General features: G+C 27.5%; 1 protein-coding gene across 3 annotated transcripts in view; it reads left to right on the top strand.

The window, feature by feature from the left end:
* Positions 1–7,500, top strand: part of LOC100201018 (meiosis regulator and mRNA stability factor 1) — a 111,213-nt gene that overhangs the window by 97,210 nt on the left and 6,503 nt on the right. The window lies entirely within an intron of this gene.

The following is a 7,500-nucleotide window of genomic DNA, read 5'->3' as shown; positions in this document are numbered from 1 at the left end:
TATTCCTGTGGGAATTTAATAAAATTTCGAGCTTTTGCTTTGGTGGTACCCATAAGCTTGCGCACAGAATAAAAATCAAAACTATTTGATGCTTTTTTAAATGATATTTTAACATCTTTAATGTTTCTGCAAAGTTTTTTTTTTTTTTCATATTTCTTTTAATAATAGCCTAGTACTTTTCAATAACTCTCAATTCTTGGCAGTTTGGAGGATTTTCTGTTTTAGGCACAAATTTCACTTTTTTTTTTCTTTTTTTTTAATACCATTCCATAGCTTGTTTACAATAATGACTTAAAGCTTAATCAGGCCAGAACACAGGTCTGTTATCGTGTGATTTTATGAGAGTTTTTGTAAACACTCTTTAATATATATTTGACCATAAAGTGTGGACTGAGAAATAATAGATGCTGATTTTTTTTGCTACAACTGCAAATAGCTTGCCAAATCAAGGCTTTTTTAGCGAACTTGTCTTGTTTTGTGTATTTAAATTTCTTATTTGCTTTTCCTCTATATTTGGGGATACAATAGACAGCACCAAGAAATTGCTGATAATCGTACTTGATACAAGTTTCATCGTCTTCAATAATACAGAAATGTTAAGAAATAAAATTGTCATACAATTTTCTGCAGCGGCTTCTTGCACTTTTTTGAGTTTCAGATCGGTTGGGCACTTTTTGTGCTTTGAAAAAATGAAAATTATGTTTATTTCAAAATTTTTCAACAAAACTATGAGAAAGTCCATAATTTTTTGCTCTTTCCTTTAGTGTAAAGCTTGGGTTAATCTTAAAACTGTTAACCAGTTTTCTAACTAGTTTTATATCTTTAAAACCCACCTTTCTTCCACCACCAGATTTGCGTTTGATTGATTTTGTTTTAGAAAAACATTGAATTACGCGACTAATGGTGCATGAACGTATTTGCAATGCTTTTGTTATCAAATTGTAGCTACTATTGGGATTTTCCAATTTATCAAATTTTATTATTTATTAATTTATTATTTTCCAAATTTTATTTGTGCATTATTTTTGCTCTTATGTCTTCTATTTTTTGTCATTTTTAAAACTAATTTTAAGTTAAATCGAAAAACACATTTTTTTGAAACCACAACACGCTGTAAATAAAATACAAAACAATTAAAAAGATTTTATTATAACCACTGAAAAAAAAAAAATGAAAAAAAAACTTATTCTTTCACATTTATTTCATGTATACACTTTATTTCAATAAAAGGTTACAAGCTTGTTTTAGTTTTTGAAAAGATAAGAAGATTTTTAAAAATATCCTTTGAAATTTCATTTTAAATGCAAACGAAAACTTACTTTTAAACAAATTCTGCTAAAGTAATAATTTTTCAAAATTTTTACTTTTAGTATTGCATTTATTTCACACATCAATGTAATATTTAAGTTATATATTTATTTGTAATATTTATTTAACATATTTCAAATAATCTTCATTAGTAGCTTATCATCAGAACCAACAGAAATTATTTAAATTAATAATTTTTGTTGGTTCTGATGATTCTAGTTTTGACAGTTTTATTGATTCCTTATTGTTAAAAAAACTCTTTACTTCTTTTGGAAGCTTTAGCACAATCTTCTTTGTCTGTCTAGATTCCGAGGAGATAGAGCTGATAAGTGGATTAGAGTATCTCATTGCACAATCAAAGATGTCTTTAAAATTTGCTTGTCTCAAACATTTATGAGCATGTAGTTCACAATGTTGTCTGTAATATTTGCTTCAGCATTCAGAAGCTAAAACTCCCAAAGGAACTGGTGAGTTCACCATTATTTCTACACCTTGTGCAAGAACTTTGTGAACGGTTGACTGCACTTTATTCCAATCATATAAATATAAATATCAAGCTGAAATAACTCTGAGTTAAATGTTTGCTAATATCTTATAGCAATTAAAACATTTATATTTTAATAATTTTCTAATATTTCGCTTGTTCTTTTGGTTCAAAGAACACTTTTCTGCAAAACTTTCCGTTAACCAATTCACTTTTCTCTGGATGCAAATCTGAATTTGCATTTTCTATTTGATGCTGTTTGTCTAAAACAACTACCTGTTGGATTCGTTTATAGCCAGATACGCTAAGATCAACATCAATTATTATTGCAGTGGTATTTTCAGCTGTCATTTTATCATTGTCACATGTCAGCTGAACAAACATTATGTGAATCTTTAAGATTTTGGATGGCATGCGTTAACACATTGAACAAAGAAAAATCTTTTTTATTATATTCTTTTTTTTCGGGCTATAAGTAATGATTTTTCAGTTGAATGAAAATTTCAATTCATATGCTCTCCTGCGATTATCCGACATTTACTTTGCATATCATCAAAATCTTTTTTTCTTCGTTTCTTGATGAATCTGTCTAAAATATTTGTTAATTTGATTCAACTGCATTTAACTTTTTTACCAAGTTTTCTTGTTTACCATCATAAACAAATTCTAGAAGTTATGAATGGTAAAGTATTGGTAATACTTTCTTATTTCTTTCTAATAATTTCTTAAAAATACACCCAATAGTTTGGTCAATACCTTTGATACCGTATTTTTTGCAAGTTCATGGAAGTTGAAAATTGCAATTTAAATTAATTTTTTGGCTTACAACATCATGAATATTAAAAAAAAAAAGTTTTTATTTTCGTGAGCATCATATAAAATGTATATAATTTGATACTTTTTAACATATAAATAAATTAGCAGAAAAAAAAATTAATCATGAAGCACTGCTTATAGGTATATAAGTCACTCATATCTAATGATAGTAGTCTCTGAGTGACACATATAGGTCACTCAGAGACTATCATTAGAATATTTTAAGATATTAGAGTAAAAATTTTTTGGATTTAAAATTTCGATTTTCAGAATGATGAACTTATGTTAGTTTAAAATGAGGTTAGCTTGGTAGACTGGCTGTCATTTCTAATTTAATATGCAGAAAAGTATTTTTCTGTAAAACATGCAAATATACTATAGGCTTATATATTCAGTAAATATTTTGATAATGATGAAGTTGTATATTTGTTTGTTGGCAAATTTGGATCTTATGTTGGCTAGTCAATCAACCCCTCCCTAATTCCCACTCCCCACCCCACCCCACCCCTTTTTCTTTAAAATTTCTTCGTGATAGCCCTGACTGGAGATATTATAATAACATTTAAAAGATATTACACAGAGCTTTTGAAAATGCTGCAGAACAAAATATGCAAAAAGCCACCAATCATAATTCACAGATCACAAATTCATTTGGCTTCAATAAAAGGAACAGGTGCTGTTGAAAATTTTTAATGGTCAGTATAAAAGCATGGTCTGTTTTACAAGGAATACCTTGGAGAATGCGGTAGATAAAGTAGTTGATTGCAGTTAAAGAAAGCAGCAAAGAGAAAGTCAGCGCTCTTATCTATGTGTAATAGTCAATTAGGACTATATATGGTGTTTCAAATAAATTGTCCTGATTGTAAACTTACACATTTTCAGTATGAATTTATCAATTAAGACAATATTATGGCACCTTTTTTTTTCAGCTAATACATAAGTATAAATTTTACAAAATCTTCAAAAAAAATATTTTGCTCCAAGTTGTTTTTAAATTGTTTAATCAATCATAGCTAATGCTATTTAACAATCATACCTAATGCTATTAATCAATCATACCTAATGCTATTAAACAATCATACCTAACTATCTGTCATGACCCGTACAATACAGGTCATGGTAAATCTGTTCCACACCCGACTATATCTAAACTTGTTTTTAATTTGGTCTTCTTATAACAATCAAAGAACTTTAATAAATAGCAGAAAATCAATCAATTTAAAACTCTTGGCTTTTGGTTAACAATAAATTTACTTTAAAACTATACTTATTTAATTTTAACATATGATATATATGATAGTTACGTAATATTTCTTCCGGTGTTTTAGGATTATTAAGGTTTTAACAAAAAGATTTATATATCTATACGAAGTAATAATTTCAAAAAGAAAAAAATATAAAATTTGAGGAGAAACAAAAAATATTTTACTTGAGGTAAAAAAAAATACTGATACACTTTTTAAAAAATTAAATTAAAAAGTTATTATTCTTTACAAAGCGCTGTCAAAACCAGATGATAACTCCGTTACACAACTGACTATATCTATAATTAATTTGCTCTTTACTTTAATAAATCTTAGTTTACAGCAAAACAAATCGATATAAAATTCTTGACTTTTGGTTAACCTTTTGCTTTAATATCGTTTACATAACTAAAGTATCTTTAACTAGATTACATTAGCGTAACATTTTTCAAGTGTTTTTGGAGGCTGTGATTAATTTAAAGCTGTAATAAAATGTTTATAGATTAAGGCCTCTCTTTAAGATTTCTTTATAAAGCAAAGGAAGACACAGAAACAGGTCATGGATCCTAGTTATGTCATATAAGTTAGTATTATTTGTTTGGCATTTCTTATAGAAACTTTTCTGCAACTCATAACATATTCTTTGAATTGCTGTTTTTAATAGCAGGGATTTGGGAATTGTTAAATTATTATAGCTATTATTTGAATCTCGGTATCTTGAATTTTATTTTGAATATCGGTATATTATTTGTACCGAATCTCGGTACAAATAATAGCTACAAAAATAGGTAATTTTAATAGGTACAAAAATATTCTTAATGGGAATGGAAACATCTAGATCCGTAATCACCTTAGTGATTAAAGTATAAATGTAAATGTATTCCATTCACATATAAAATAGCGGAAAAATATAAAATCAATGCGAAAATGGCAATACATCCATACTAAAATTATTTCAAAGAGAAAAAATATAAAAATTTATGTGAGAAACAAAAAACATTTTTCTTGAGATAAAATAATAAATTTTTTTGGTAAAAAAAAAATTACAAAAAAAAATTTAATATAAAAAAATATCAAAGTATTTATACAAGCAACTTAATAACATTGTTTCATTCTATAGATTTTAGTAAATGTTATGAAGATTAACGTAACTTTGTTATAGCTTTTAGAAAACAATCAATTGATTGTTTTCTAAAAGCTATAACAAAGTTACGTTAATCTTCATAACATTTACTAAAATCTATAGAATGAAACAATGTTATTAAGTTGCTTGTATATTCAGAACATTTCTTAAATTATTCTCTGTAGGAAAATTTGCAAAAATCAGCCATAAGAGAAGGAACTCGACCTAAAAATGGAATAAAATTATTTTAAACACTTATTACACATTTATTACAAATTAATCTGTCATGCAATCAATTAATTCATTTAAAAACTCAAAAATGTTAATAAGTGGATAAGAGACTTACTTTTCATTTTTCCCTAACCCTGACAGACCAACATGAATGTGAGCTAAGTCTATTGGCATTAAACATCACAACAATTAATTAAATAGCATAACATGTTACGGTAAACTCTAAATAACTCACAACTTTAAGGGACAAAAAAATTAGTTTTTTAAAGAATAGAGTTATTGGGAGTATAATACATAAATAAAAAGCTCAACTGGAATTTCAAAATTAGTCCAAATTAATGAGAAATTGTTGAGGGTTATTGATGTATCCTGAGTTTATTGTACATATTTTAACTACTAACAGCACACACTTAGAAAAACATTTAAAAAATATAAATCTCTAACTTTATATAACACATATTAACATTAACATATAATAAGTAACACATATAATAAGCGATTACTACATCATGTGATATTAATACTTATCAAAAACCATTACAAACATCACATTTTATAAACATTATTTGTGTAATATACATTTAATGACATACCTTGTAGAGCATGTTTATCAAAGTTATACAATAAATTATAAAAGTCTTGGTTCTGGAATGTACTACATAGAATTTGGTTGTGTACAAACCAAGGCCCTTTGAGATTAACATTAACTTTATAAAATGTTTGACCGTGACTTTTATTTCTGGAGTATTGTTAATAAAACAAACTTTTATTTCTTGGAAGTTAATAAAAGTTTCTTTATTTAAATAATTTAATTTATAAAAATTAGAATTTAAAAAAAAAAAAAAACTAGGAAAAAAATTATTTCGCTACGCCAAGGCCACACTGGCGCCCCACTACGCCAAGGCCACACTACGCCCCAGCCACACTGGCGCCCCATGCGACCTCATAACTTGCATAGCCCTTTAATTATTTACGAGAAATTCTCTTGTATTCCTACCACTGCCTCGAGATAAAATTAATTAGCATTAAAATTAATGGGAAAAATTAAAAAACAACACAAAAATTAATTAACAAAAGCATATTTAAAAAAAAATTAAAAAAAAAACAACTGAAAAGTGGCTCAAAAGTTGTAAATTTCTCTAAAATGCAATGTAATTTATAACTTTTGAGCCAGCATCCTCTTTTTCCCTAGTGCTGTATGGGGTGCCATCCCTCCATCTGAAGGAAGGTCCTCCCCATACCTACACCAGCGATAGAAGGCCCTCTGGAATAGAGGACTTGGATGCTGGGAGCGATATGACTTAAATTCTTGCCATGTCAAGTCTAAAAAAAACATATAAATATAACTATCTACTAAGATGATACTTACAAAAAATCTAGTATAAAAAAAAACAATAAAAGCAATTAATGTAATAAATCATGTATAAGTGAGCACAACAACTTATTTATTATAATTACTTATATTTGACTTATTACATTAAATGATTAAACCGGAAGACACATCTGCAGCTATATTAAACCGGAAGACACATCTGCAGCTATATTAAACCGGAAGACACATCTGCAGCTATATTAAATCGGAAGACACATCTGCAGCTATATTAAATCGGAAAACACATCTGCAGCTATATTAAATCGGAAGACACATTTGCAGCTATATTAAACCGGAAGACACATCTGCAGCTATATTAAACCGGAAGACACATCTGCAGCTATATTAAACCGGAAGACACATCTGCAGCTATATTAAACCGGAAGACACATCTGCAGCTTTATTAAAAACTAAAAGGAACAATAAAAGCAATTGATGTAATATAATTTAATTATTGGCAAGTACAAAAACTTACTTATTGTATTTGAAGATGCAGCAACTGAAACTACATAGAAAAATTAAAATTAAACCAACCAATCAATGTAATAAGTCAAGTATAAATGAGTACAACAACTTACAGACTGTATATAAAATATATATATATATATATATATATATAGGTAAGTATATATATATAGGTATATGTATAGGTATATATACTATATATAGGTATATGTGTAGTTAAGTACAACTATACCAATCAACTGTACTGGTGGGAATCTCCAAAATATATCAATATTTATTAATAAAAGCAACTAACCAATGTAATAAGTGTAACTGAATACAACAACTTACTTGTAACAGAAGAAGCAGCTAGAGATAAATAAAAGAATATTAAAAATGTTATAAAACCAATCAATTTAATAAGTCAAGTATAAGTGAATACAACAACTTACATGTTACTGAGGAAGTTGGATTTGTC

This window comes from Hydra vulgaris, chromosome 08, assembly GCF_038396675.1.
Source record: "Hydra vulgaris chromosome 08, alternate assembly HydraT2T_AEP".
NCBI classification, from domain to species: domain Eukaryota; kingdom Metazoa; phylum Cnidaria; class Hydrozoa; order Anthoathecata; family Hydridae; genus Hydra; species Hydra vulgaris.
This window is presented reverse-complemented; position numbering and strand designations above follow the sequence as displayed.